Consider the following 14,084-nt stretch of genomic DNA (forward strand, 5'->3'; position numbering starts at 1 on the left):
TTTCCATGAGAGCAAACAACAGGCTGAGTGGTGGAATGGTGCTGATCCTGACGGGGGCATTTTTCTGCCATGTTGTTTCTTTGTTTCAGGCTTGGGGAAAAAATCATGGTGGAGGGAGCAATGGGGTGGTGATAGCTGTAGCTCCTCAGACTTGGTGAGCATTTTGCATGTAATCACCCTCTTTTATACACTGTTATTATTAGTATCATTGCTGTTACTGTTCATTTTCTTGTCTCATTTTCTTGCTGTTTTCAGTAAATTGTTATCTCAACCTGTAATCTCTGCCTTTTGTCTCTCTTTTATCAGTCGAGGTCGGGGGAGGAGAGCACCTGGGTAGGGTTTAACTTCCAGATGGGCTTAAAACTTGATGTCTCCTTAGAAGTACTGGCAATCCTTGTAACCTGAAAGAGTCGTAAATTTTATGTGATCATACAAGTAATCTTTCTGCATATGCACAACCAAGAACAAGTTAAACTATGTAAGTCTTTGTTCTTTTAAATGACTGAGTCAATCTAGTTGAAATGTTTGTCCTGAGGCAGGGAAGTTTCAATTCAGGTGATAAATATTTGGCGTAGTTACAAATAACTCAAACATGAGTGATTAATGACAGAAATTTGGGACCAATCTTAATAGATGTTTCTACCTTTAATCACAGGTAAATATTAGAAAATACTTTGTGAAGAATTTTATTTAATAAATTGTCAGAACTAAAGAATTTCGTCCTTAAATGTGAGGTGTGGGGGTGGTTTTTTTCACGTTGTTTATATTATTAACTGATTTTGATGCAATTCTTTTAGATAATAGACTTCTGAAATTTCTTATACAGAATGAAGAATACTTTGGAATTGGCCCAAGATTCAGGAGACTCTTGTTTAAGTGAATGACATATTTTCCTTGTTATTTCAATGAATTCATAGTTTTATGAAAGTTGAATGTATTTTTATGTTATGATATTGTTCTGGAAATGACGAAATATGAAGTTACTACATGGGTTTTGGGGAGAGGCCAGTTGGATTATTTAACAAATTCTATGAACTTGTCAAATGTATTCAGACACAATTATATAATTTAACTTACATTGGTTTAATTGTAATCATATATTGTAGAATAAATGGTAAAGGGTGAGTACATGCCAGTGGAGGAAAAATTCAATTAGGAAAGATTGAGGTTGACTGGTAATTACAGAGGTAACAGTTCACATCTCTGTATTTAAAGGTTGAGTCATTTTTCCCATATAAACTAGGCTTCTTATTCACTTATTCAGAAACTGAGGTCATCTCTTAAGGGCAATTCTTTTAACAGACGATAGGTAAATTCCAATTGTAGCAATGAAAAGAAATATACTTTTAACAAATCTGTCAGAAACAAAAAAGATTCCTCAACTGATTGATATGAAATTTCTGGGCCTAAGTATAAAGCCAATGTTGCATGAGGAAATCTTAAATCTTAAATTTTAATAATACTTTAATTAAAGTATTCAAAACAAACCTGTTCTAGTGATATCCTATAATGTGAGTTGTGCTGATTAGTTCCAGTTCACCCAACTGTACTGCATTACCTTTGATGTACTAATAGTATTCTGGTAACTCTTAACTGGATTAGAGTAATTAATATGCTCTAGGTAATGCAGTTTGAAAATGTGTTCCTAACAGAGATGAATGTCTCACAGTGAAGTGATTGCCTTGATTTTAGATTATTCCATGTTAAAGTTACCTCCATAAACTGTATCTTCATTTATTTATGTGCTTATTAAAGTATGTTGTAGTTTTAAAACAGAGATTAGGAAAGCGGGTTTATTTGAAATCTTACTCAGGCCCCATAGCAAGTCTGAAAGTTGGTATTTGTTTGATTTGATTGTACTCTTCAAAGTGTCATTGGAATAAAAGCCTAAGACTAAAAGTATTGTGTTTTGTTTGGTACAATGAAGATTATTGGACTGTAATAGCTGCAGTCAGAATCACATATATTCAATATCTTTCAGTCCTAACAGATTCCTATACTTATAGTTTTGTTTTTTTTTAATAACAAATGAAGCAGTATCTTCTATGTATATAAGACAAACAAGTGGAAGAGACTATTTCAGAGGGCATGGTGACAATGACATGAATGGACTACGCTTAAAACTTTAGTTAATACATGGAAAGTGGGATTTTTTATTTGAGAAGCCCACAGAATTTTGGTTGAAGAATCAGGAAATTATTGAATTTCAAATTTAATTCAAAACTTAATTAGAAAGATAATTACTAGAGCTGTTTATCCTTCACTGTTTTAAGGCATTTTTGCAATAATGAAATTATGAATTGAAATGAAATTACTTCTTAAAACTGTTGTAGTGCCTTTATAGAACAAGATCTCTGAGCAACCTGTCCTAGTGAAAGGTGTCCTTGCTCATGGCAGGGGGGTTAGAACTAGCTGATCTTTAAGGCTCCCTCCAACCTAGGTAGCATTATGATTCTATGATATTACCCATATCTCAAAGAGTTTACCATTTAATTTTAAATATGACTCAATGAATGAGGATAATAAACTGTTCAGAGAGGTTGAACATGAAAATAACAAGGCTTGCAGCAGCATGCTTAGGCAATGACTTGATTTTGATATTTAGAGATGGCTTAATTTTAGGTTGTTGGAGTGTTTATCCTCGGGCCATCTTGCACATTAGTTTAAGAAGGGAGTGATAGGAGATATTTGAATGAAAATTGAAAGATTTTGTAAGCCAGAAATTCAAGTAAGCTGATGCACCAGTGTACCAACAGAGACATAGAGAGGCTGAGGGAGAAATGGGAGATTAAGATGGTGACATAATTGTCAGAATGGATGACTGACAAGACACTGAAATAGTTGTGTATTTGTGTTTCTTATTACATGTTAAGGACTCAAGCCTCTAAAATGCACCTGATTTACCAGTTTAGTTAAGCATGTGCTTTAGTAATATGGGTATGCCCTTATAGATAATTTAGCCTATGTTTTAATTTTATAGCCTATGTGTTTTAAGAGATATTAGCTCTTGAATTTTCTTTTAAGTTCTAAACATGCAGTTTATATTTTGTTTACTCTGGCTTTACCTCAGTTTCTTCTTTTTTATCACGCTGCATTTATATTTTTCATGACTTTGAATTTTGTTCATGAGCTAAGAATACATGAATTTTATCAAATATGGTGCTAGCTGTTTCTATATTTGTGTGTGTTCTGTATCTCTTTGAAAGGCTCTTTCCTCTGCAGTATGGATGTATTTTTAGTTGTCAGATCTTACCTTAAATCAATTAACAAATTCTGTCTTTCAATTGGGAATGCCATAAACATACACATTCTGTCCCCTAGTGTGGGTAATATTCCCTAAGTAAAGTGGAGGGGTGTGGAAAGGGGTCTGGAAAGAATGTTAATTCACAAATCTCTTGTGGAACAGTTGGGGATGAGCCAGATTTTACCTGTTAGAGGCATGCACTCTATAGCAGTAACCTCATCACACTTAGAGGAAGGGGAAGCCTAGTTCCTCATCCAAGCTGTGGCACCTGCAGAGTGCAACAGACACTGAGGTCAACACTCAGTTCATCTAGTTCAAAGCCCTACGGAAAGACAGAGTACTTGATCCCCTAAAGAAATATAGAAAAAAGAAAAAAAAAGCGCAAATAATTTATATAGTTCTATGGATATAAAGAAATATATGTATGTGCAGTCCATCAATAAAAGCCATGCAGTGTTTTGTGGTTGTTATGTTTCTTGTGGGTCATCATCCTTAATAGACAAGGATACAAGTACTAGGGTTGTGGTCCCATTAAATAACTTTCTAGAAGGAGGTGGATCAATTTATCAGCTAAGAAGTGGAGTTTAAACCTGTAAAAGACCTTTGTAAAGAAAAGGGTGACTAGAATTATCCTGTAGCTCTCATTTAATGTTACACTGCTCAACTCTCAATGTGTGACTAGAAAAGAGACCTCCCTCAACACTATCTGAACTATCAGAGGCCATAACAATGATATTCTCACAGACTATGTATTGCATAATTTTAGAGGAGATGTGAATACACAATTTAGTTTTGATTTGTCTCATCACTGATTGTCAGGGGCATGTGGAAGAGGGGTTGCACACATGCCACTTGCAGGAGACAGCTAGGAGAAAATAGGAGAAAACCTTGTCTCTGGGGAGACTTAGCCTGGCAACCATTTCATGTCTCACATGGGACAAGCAGTCAGGGGAACACCAAGGACACTGGATCCTCCAGAGAGATTCTCCAATCAGAGGGTGAAAAGTCTCCACCAAAGGGCTGCAGTGGAAGGCCTCCAGTGGACTCCTGTCAGCAGGCAGACTTTGGGAGGAGCCAATGGGTATAAAAGTAACCGTGTCACAAGCTGTGGGGGCATTTGGGTCTTGTGCTTTTTGCAACTTGGAGACTCTGGGGTTTGTTTTTTGAGTCTTGCTTTTTCACTTGGGCTTGAGTTTTTTGGCTTTGGGCTTTTTGAGTATGGGGGCCTTTTGGATCCTGTGTTTTTTGCTTTATCTCCTGCCTGCTGAGGTTGGCTTCTTGCCCTGGTCCTACCCTGTTTTACACTTTTTGCTCTAAGTCCAGCCTGCCTTTTGACTCTTCTGCCCTCACTGGCTCTTGCTCTCCCTCCTGTCTGTCCTGCCTCCTTGTGTCCCTGACCGCCACCCTGCCACTTCATCCCTGTGCCCCTGCCTGAGCCACCGGTGTCCAACCCTTCCTGCCTCCGAGCCAGCCCACTACCGCAATCCCCACTGCAACCCTGCCCAGGGTTCTAGACCTCCTGTCCAGGCACCCCCTCACTCACCACATGTCTGGGCACCCATCGCTGCAGCAGCTGTGCCTGCGGAGCCGCGCTCCTCTGGGAGCTGCACAGGCACCCAGCAGAGTGCAGACACCCCCTGTGGCATGGACATCAACAACACTCCCTGATCTGCTGGTGCCCACTTAGTCTCTCTGCCTCCTCTCTCTCTCCCCATTCCTTTTCCATTTTTCTTCCTCCTTTTCTGTCTTTTCTAGATGTATTTAGTAGACTCCTTTTGTTTTGTTTTTGTTATCACTGAACGGTTTGCAGATACAAGGTTGTCTTGGTTGACTTAATTTTGTTCCACACCATCTGTTTTTAAAAGAGCTCCTCCACAGATCCCCACAGTGGAATATGACAGGAGCCAATCACTGTAACAAAATAAAGGAGAAGCTCCTCAGAAAGCAAATCTCTACTGATGAATTGGCTCCTTCATTTAAATGTATGTGAGGGATGAATGGCAATAAAGTTGTGAGGAACATTTTGAGGGCTCTAATCAGCTAAAAATTTGGAAGTGATTCATGTGCCAAGGAGGCATGTAAAGAGAAGTTTCATCATCTAGCTTCACACAATGGCATGCAGGAACCAACTGTAACAAAAATATCTTTTATTTGTGATGAAAAAACTTAAATGTGCTGCATAAGCAGTTGTGTGAGGAATTTTCTTTTAAAATTTTTTACAGTGTGAAATCTAAAGGTCATCCCCGAACCTCTCACATGTTATGAAAAGCAAGTCTTATCAATCAATCTTGGTCTGAGCTACTGGGTATCTTGTGCCATCTTCATCGTCTGAGAAGGCATTGAGACCCTATCTTTTCACATTGAGACAATCCCAACACAGAAATCTGTTGGGTTTTATCTTACAGCTCATGGCTAGATTTCAGATAACTGGAACGTGAAGAGTTTGCACAAATGCTTCACCATCTCAGGCTGTATCATTATTTTCAGGCTCTTGGGTCAACAGAGAAAACTGTTAATAATCAGGTTTAAAGGTGTAGAAAAGGATGATGAAAATTACCACATTAAATCTTGGCCTATAAAATTCACTTCATATAAATACTTGTTTACTATCTTTCAGTAAAAGTAAAAATTGAACTAAAAAGACCATAGAAACATATATTTTTGAGTTGTACATAAGATGAACAAAACCTACTTAAAACTTGTTGAAGTCTAGATTTTGTCAGTGATTTAACAAATTTAAATGTGTTTGTTAATCACTTTGGTAGTTTTACTCCTCAATAAATCATCACAGAGAAATCAGAAACTTAACCTAAATTGAGATCTTCCCAATAACATTCAGAACAATGCAGTTCCATTTGAGACTTCATTTTCCCATTTCTTTATGTGTGTTTTCTTTACAAATTAACTGAATGTGTTTATAAATAGTTATGGTGATTCTAATTTATTGTAAGACCCCCTAAATTATTGTGCAAAATATCTTTAAATTATATGTAAAAAATTCAGAGCATGTTCTTTCCACACTGGCACTGCTTTTAAAGTGGATCTGGTATATGCAATCTCCACTCATAAAGCACTATGTGAGTGAAAATTATATGATGGTGTTACCTGATTTGTCAGTACCTGGTGAACTAACACAATGCTTGTTCTACCAAAACCACTGGCCTATGGAACTGCACAATGCCCATAAGAAAGAGAACTGGAAGGTCACTAGTCCCAGTGCCCTGCCATCTCAGCAGGTTGACTGGAACACTGGTGTCCCTGACCACCATGGACCACCAGAGAGACCCCAGAACAGAATGCATGCATAAGGGGGAGGGGAATTACAGTGAATGATTTTTGGGAAATGATGATCATATGTATATTTTGTCTGGGACAATCAATGGATATGTATGTAGAATACAGTACATAAACAGAAACTTCCCTGTACTCAGCATGCAGGGCTTTAGGAGGAGCTATCCCCCTGTGCATCCGGCTGAAAAGAGAATGCCTGTTTCATAATGTCTTCTTCTTGGTGGGAAGTTTTTTTATTTTACTGAATTTTTGGTAACAATGGGACCAAAAAATTGCAAGCTGATTTCTTTTTTCTTAGAATCATAGAATGATAGAATCATTCAGGTTGGGAAAGACCTCTTAAGATCATCAAGTCCATCCATTAACCCAATACTGCCAAGTTACTTGTCCTTAAGTGCCACATCTATATCTTGATTTTATTTCTCTGTGTTCAAGGTCACAACATTCTTCTTGTCCAAAATACTTCATTATTCTAGGGAACTGAGTACTGGGTGATTAGGAGCTGGGGAGTAAATTAGAGAGGTACAGAACCAGTCTTCTGGAGAGAATGGAAGGCCTCAAAACAGTTCCCTGGCATCTGAACAGCTGCTAGCTTCAGGGATAAGCCAGAGTCATGGCTGACTTTACCCCAGTGCAAACCAACCATTGGCACTAAAAGTTGTGGACATAGGCTGGTATTTGTATGATCAGAATTATCTATTTTGACCCCCAGTGAAATTCACATGATTCAATTAACATCACATTTTTATTAACAACTTGATAAAATGCAAGGCTTGTTTCATCAAAAAGCTGCAGTAATTTCCATAAAGTGATAACTGTAATTTAACATGAGTAATAAAAATTTACACATAATATCTTCTGTTAGGTTGTGTGACTTGACTGAGTCTTATGATTTCAGTGCTGAGTGCTTACTTCATACTGTGAGGAAATAGCAACCACAAGGTTCTAGTATGACACTTGTTTAATTCTTCCAGGCTACACTAAGATCTTTAGTTGAAAGTACTGTAGGATATTGTTTAATAAATTAACTTATTTTTTCAGCCCAACAGAAATTGTTGCATTTTATTTGTTTGTTTGCATCACTTGGGTAGATGTAATTAACACACAGATACCTGTGAAAGATATTTATGTTTAGGAATAAATATTGGCATCACTTGTACCCTGTTTATTGTTATTTTATTTACTTCGGTTGAGGTTTATAACACAACATTTTGATTCAGGAGCAGGCTAATTTTGCTTGCTTGTGTATGTAGTCATTGCTGTGATTAAAAACTTTTCAGCAAGGCTTTTCATGATAAGTTTGTTACATAGGAACTGGAAGAGTAGTTTAGAAATCATGCTGCTTGTAGACAAGTAATGCAACCTTTCAGATGAGACAGTAGAATCACAACACAAGCAAGCAGGAATCAACATTATATACTTCTTTATGAAGTTGTACTTGTACATCCATAATGATCAACAATTCCCTCAATTACATTTAAATATAGTTTAAACCAGAAGACATAGTAAGTCTGCTGCTCTTAAATTATCAAATATATAAATGCATAAAATTTCATTCAGTTTTTCTGTGACAATATGATTGGTATGAATGGTGCACAACTATCTTCCAAGCTTGTGTGTAACAATGTTATTCAGTATTATAATGAAGTATGCCTGGAAGTATTCATCACTTTTCTGGTGAGTTTTATGCTTTAGAAAAATTAAGAGTTTAGGTTGTAACCAAGTGTGGTAACATCTATTATGCCATTTTTATCAGTAGTAAAGCTTTTTCAAGTGTACTTTCCTGTTCAACTAGTTGACTCTGTGACATGCTTCTAGACATTAACTAGTGGTAGTTCTATCCATTCACATGAATTTACACGTTTTTAATCCTCTGCTGACACAGTTGCCATCCTTGCAGTGAGCAAAAATACCAAAGCTAAATATCCTTCCCAGCTTTTTATTGACATATTTTAATTTATGATGATTCATTATGCATTAAATGTGATGCTTCCCAGCCTTTTGAGCATATGGTGTGTCACAGTCATGTATCAACAATATTATGATTCTCTTGTCATTAAAGATCTGGCAAGAGACTTGGTCTGCTTGATGTTTTGCTTATTAGATAGATACAGCCATATAGGCACTGTATTCTTCACAGTCAGTTGCTAAACATGTAATGGGAAGACAGAAAAGTTGTTAATTATGATTCTCATAGCAAAAAAAAAATCATAAAAGATTCAGTAATAAATTAGTAGAATATAAAATCATCATTAATGGGAATTCAGCATAATTTTTGAGATATGTTTTCTTGATTCTATATGATTAGTCACATAATACTAGGATTGTGTTTGAAATCTATGGAGCTGTGTGTGAGCATTTTTTTAACCAAGTATTTCTCTAGAAGAATTGACCAAGGCAAGTAAAATTTTCCAGCCTTAATTTTGTTAACTTTCTTAATGAGAATTTCAGACCACAAGAAACATTCAAAACGCTTAGTAAAGCTATACATGATTTCTCTCTCTTAAGGGAAAACTCATAAATGGCTATAAGAGTACTTGTATGAGAAACACAATGATCAGTTTTCAGTGGATAAATTATTCAGATTATTCAAGGGTAGAGAAAATGAAGAATTTATTTTAATGTAAATAAATTCTTAACAATACTTTCTGCTTTGACAAAAATAAGATAATCGCTGATGTATCTGGATGTATTTTAAGATACCATCCATTGTGTGAAATATAATGTATTCAACAAGTTACCTCATTGTATATGCTAGAAATTATAATAGAAGGGGTTGTTGTGGAAAATATTGAAATGTTCTTAGTTTGTAAATATTTTGGGATGCACACCCTTAAAATAAACAAACAAACAAACAAACACATAAAATTTAGTATAATTTTAAATAAATGTAATTAATGCTTAATTTAATTTAGCAATAAAATTAAATTTATCTAATTGTGGTGCCCCAAGTTACTTACCTTCCAGGCATTTGATCATTGCAGAAAAAAGCAATACACAAGTCAGTGAGAAATCTTTTGGGTTTCACTATTGTGAACTTACCTTCAGAAAAGAATTGTATCAGGAGCCATAGGGTTGCCAGGGTTGCCTCCCTATATCAATCTTGTACAATGTAGTAAAAAATATTTCCTATGAGAAATGTGAATAAATGTGTCATTTTTTGCCATTAAAATATGTGTTTATTTTCATTTTAAAGAAACTAGTACAAGGTGCTAGAAGGGTGAGAAATTTGCTAGATAGAAGTGACCACCTGAAGATTGTGCATCACTGAAATTTTTTGTCCTGTTACAGCAGGGTTAATTCAGAATAGCAAACTCAGACATAGATGGAACTCTTCAGCCTTAGCAAATAGGGAGTTTTGCAAACATGTTTTTCTGAAATATTATTTCGGAAAACATACACATGGAAGACCTGAGATGCTTAGCCATAGCCTTCCTCTGCATTTTGAGCTTATAATGAAACCTGAGGCGCTGCAAGTTTAGAACGAGTTGGGGAATTTCCCTGCAATTATGCATTGGTCTGTTACTACAGCAGCAGTAATGGCATATTGTGCTAGTGATTCATAGTTTCTCATTTACACCCAGGCTTGCGTCATGTACCATGCTGCATACTTCCTTTCTTTTCAAGTATGCTTTTTTCGGACTGGTTTATTGTTGACTGGGAAGTGGAACTGTTCCCAATGTATTCCTAAGGAAACATCCTGTACAGGAAGATTTGTTTTATTTTACATACAGCTGCCAATATACTTTAAAGTGGATGGTGTCCTCACTGTTTTTTTTTTCTTTCCTTCCTAACCTAAATTGATGTTTAGGCTTAGTTTGTAAGTCAGGCCTGCTTAGAGAAGGTCACCTGAGGCTCACAGAAATTACTGTAAGTAGAAAGAGTTTCAAAAGCTCCTCTTAATCAAGAGGTTTAAGACATCTATTTATTGATCTGTATGCAAATAAAATGCATTAAAACCCCAAATACAAACTAACTGTGCTCTTCTTATTTTGCTAATATGAGCAGCTAAATTACAACATAAGAAGTAACCATGTACTTCAGAAAGTGATGTTAAAGCTCCCATGACACTAAAACTTCTGCTTCCAGAGATGTCACAGAAAATAATTTCTACTGACAAAAAAAGCAGAGGATTCAGAAATGCGTCACCATACTGTTACTAGGATGTTATCTTTTGCTTAAGTTCTCTATCTCCTTCCAGCTACTACAGGTCCTTCATGCCAATATGTAATTCTTACCTTGCCATTCATGAGAGTGATGAACTGAAGCTTATTTCTATATCATACGACAGGGTGGGGGAAAAAAGCATGATATTCTGATCAAAACATCAGCAGAAAGTCTTTTGCTGTTACTCTTCTATTGTCACTAAAGAAATCAGAGGAATACTGATTCTTCAGGAGTGTGTACCAGCCATTTAAAATTTTAGAGTGATTTTTCTAAAGAGACAATTTTTGAGGCAGAACAGGTACACCTCATCAGCAAAACTGTAACACACCCAACATTGTGCCAGTACAGAAACTGTGAGAGTCAGGTTTGAATTGAGAATTTCCTGGACTTATTCAATCTTGGACACTTTCCTGAAACTTTGAACAATAATACTAGTTATGACAAGATGTTCTTTTTCTGGTTTGAACATGTGTCCAGTGGGAACTGGGCTGGAGACCACACAAATTAGTACCAATCAGTTATTATTCCCCAGAGACGGAACAGTTAGAACAGTTATCTGAGGAAGTGTTCTTTCTCTTGCAACCAACGCTTATATTTCTCAGTGTTCCTTAGGCATAACCTTATTTCTGATTAGCTAAAACTGTTGAAATTGAAAGGCCCTCCTTTTATTCTAATGTTTCATTCAGCTTAAGTCAAGCAGGATTACTGAGCTGAAAAAAATTTAAAATAACAGTTTTTATAGATATCTAGAGTTCAGATAATTTTTCATTTTGCAGTTTTCCGTATCTCTTTGCACATTCATGGATTTTGCATGCAAACAAAAAATCACTGTCTATCATTTTAGAAGTGTATAATAAACAATATTTCATTTCCATGAAGATTGCAAAGAGCAGCTTTTGTATCTGTGCAAAATGTAGACAGCTTTGCTTTTATTAAGACTGTTTCTGGGCAGAGTATAAGTCTGTGCTTTAAATAATAGATGAAATAGTTGTCACATTGAATGCATTAGAAAATAGAGGAAGAGAAGTTATCAATATTTCTTTCCAAGTAATCTTATATTCATTTTAATGTTGTTTTTCCAAGGTCTCCTATTTTTTTTTTGTCTGATTATTTTGCTTTCTTCCTCTCAACTTTTTTATCTGCCAAGACACTTTCATATTAATCCCAACTGTGATTTAGTTCAAAATGAAACAACCAATTTAATTACTGTGTATTGAGCTGTGCATCCTCTCATTATTACAGAAGGATGTCTACAAGAGAGAGAGACCAGAACTAATCTGTGCATATAAACTTTCAGGAAAATCCTTGAAGAAAGTTTTTTCAGAAAATAACTTCAAACTGATTTCAGACCTTCAGGTTATTTCCTATCTAAGGCCTGGATTTTCTTTCCTGATGCAAGAACTATGAGCTAGAATTTCCAATGGCTTTTGGTCTACTTTTAATGGCTTCATGAAGGAAAATCAAGCTTCACTACAGTGTGATTTTACCATCAGTTGTCATAGATAGTAAAGCTTCCAGTATACTCATTCCTCAGTGGAACAATGAATATAAGTAACTTAGAGGTATGATTTCACTGAACTGAGTAAATTTGATCTATAAATGGCAAGAAGGTGATAATTACTTTCTCTTGTCTGGCATAGAAAAATGAAATAGATAAGATTACAAATCTCTTGAGCAAAACACTCCCTGCAAAGTAGTTAGAGAAAAGATCACAATGAAAGCTTACTGTAACCTGACAAACATATGCTGTGAGTGGGGCTTTCTTCTTTTTTTCTTTTTCTTTTTCTTTTTCTTTTTCTTTTTCTTTTTCTTTTTCTTTTTCTTTTTCTTTTTCTTTTTCTTTTTCTTTTTCTTTTTCTTTTTCTTTTTCTTTTTTTTTTCTTTTTTTTTTTCTTTTTTTCTTTCTTTTTTCTTTCTTTTTTCTTTTTTCTTTTTTTCTTTCTTTTTCTCTCTTTTTCTCTCTCTTTTTCTCTCTCTTTTTCTCTCTTTCTATTACACAAGCTCAGCTGAGTTATCATAACATGATTGAAAAAATTGGTTAATGTACAGGCCAAAACAGGTGTAGCTGTGTTAACTGTCTTTCCTAAAGTTTTAATTCCATTAGGCTTTACACACAGTGTAAGCAGGACTTCAGCTGTCAGATGCAATTTCATTTTTGCAGCCAACTAACATAAATTTTGGGGAAGAAAATCTGGTTTTCTGTGAGCAAAGAGGAATAATTAATGTGTGTACTCTCTGTAAGTATTCTGACAGTCCTAGACTCTAAAAATTTGTCTGCTTGTCCTGGGCAGCACTTTTGGTCACATTACATGATGCAGCAGATGTAATTTGAAATATTGTATGCACCTTACTGCTCAAGTGAAGTTTGGAGTAAAGAATAGGGCAGTTTGAAAATGGAACAAATAGATACATGCAGTAGTTTATTGGCTTCACATGTTCCTTGTCACAAGAGAGCATCACAGCCGCAAACACTGCCTGTGCATGCTGTCTTGTTTATTGTCCTGCTGAGAAGGGGAGCACTTCTTTTCAGACTATCTCCATTTACAGTATCTCTTGTGCTCAGAGTAAGTGAGGACAAAGGGAAGACTGATAGTACGTACATACTGTTCATATCTCCAAATGTGATAACTATTCTCATATGCTGCAGCAACACACTCCCTCACTGTAAAATACAATAACTCATAAAAGGGAACAAAATAAGGATCTATAACAGAAATACACTGTCCCCTGAGACGGTTAAACAATTCATAAGGCTTGAAAGAGCTTGACACTTCTTTCACAGGTGGACTAGCGGTTAACTTTGTGTACTAAATTAAGGAAACTTAATATTTGGCAGATTGGAGTTTATACTTTGCTCTCTGAATTATAGTTACTTAGACATAGCATAAAAAGTAGAGGAGTAGGTGCCACAAAAACTCATTAGCTAGCTGAGTGTGTTAATTGCACATATAATATTATATGACAACCACTGAAACGAAGACATTTATTCAAATTCAAAATTATATTTAGTATTAGGAATAGAAGTTGAATCATTTAGGAATTCCTAAACATTGTCTCTAACCATTGCTTTGCATCTGCTGATGCCAAATGATTTGCTTTTTATATATTTTTCATGTACTCATAGCTCCATAGACTATTATTGTATAGTTATATAGTTTTTTAGCTAACTAACCTGTTAGGTTAGACAAACAGTTACTGGAATCTTATTCTAATCTTGCTTCTTCAGTGAACCAAGGCCATGTCACTTTCCCATGTATTTAGACATATTCAATGTGAGGCTAGAAGCAAAGCGAAGGCTTCAGTAGGGGCCCGAAACAAGAAGGGAATTACTTCATTAACTGTATTTCCAGTTGGGGATTTTTGACAATTATGCTAATTTACT

This window comes from Poecile atricapillus, chromosome 2 (assembly GCF_030490865.1).
Source record: "Poecile atricapillus isolate bPoeAtr1 chromosome 2, bPoeAtr1.hap1, whole genome shotgun sequence".
In the NCBI taxonomy this organism is placed as follows: domain Eukaryota; kingdom Metazoa; phylum Chordata; class Aves; order Passeriformes; family Paridae; genus Poecile; species Poecile atricapillus.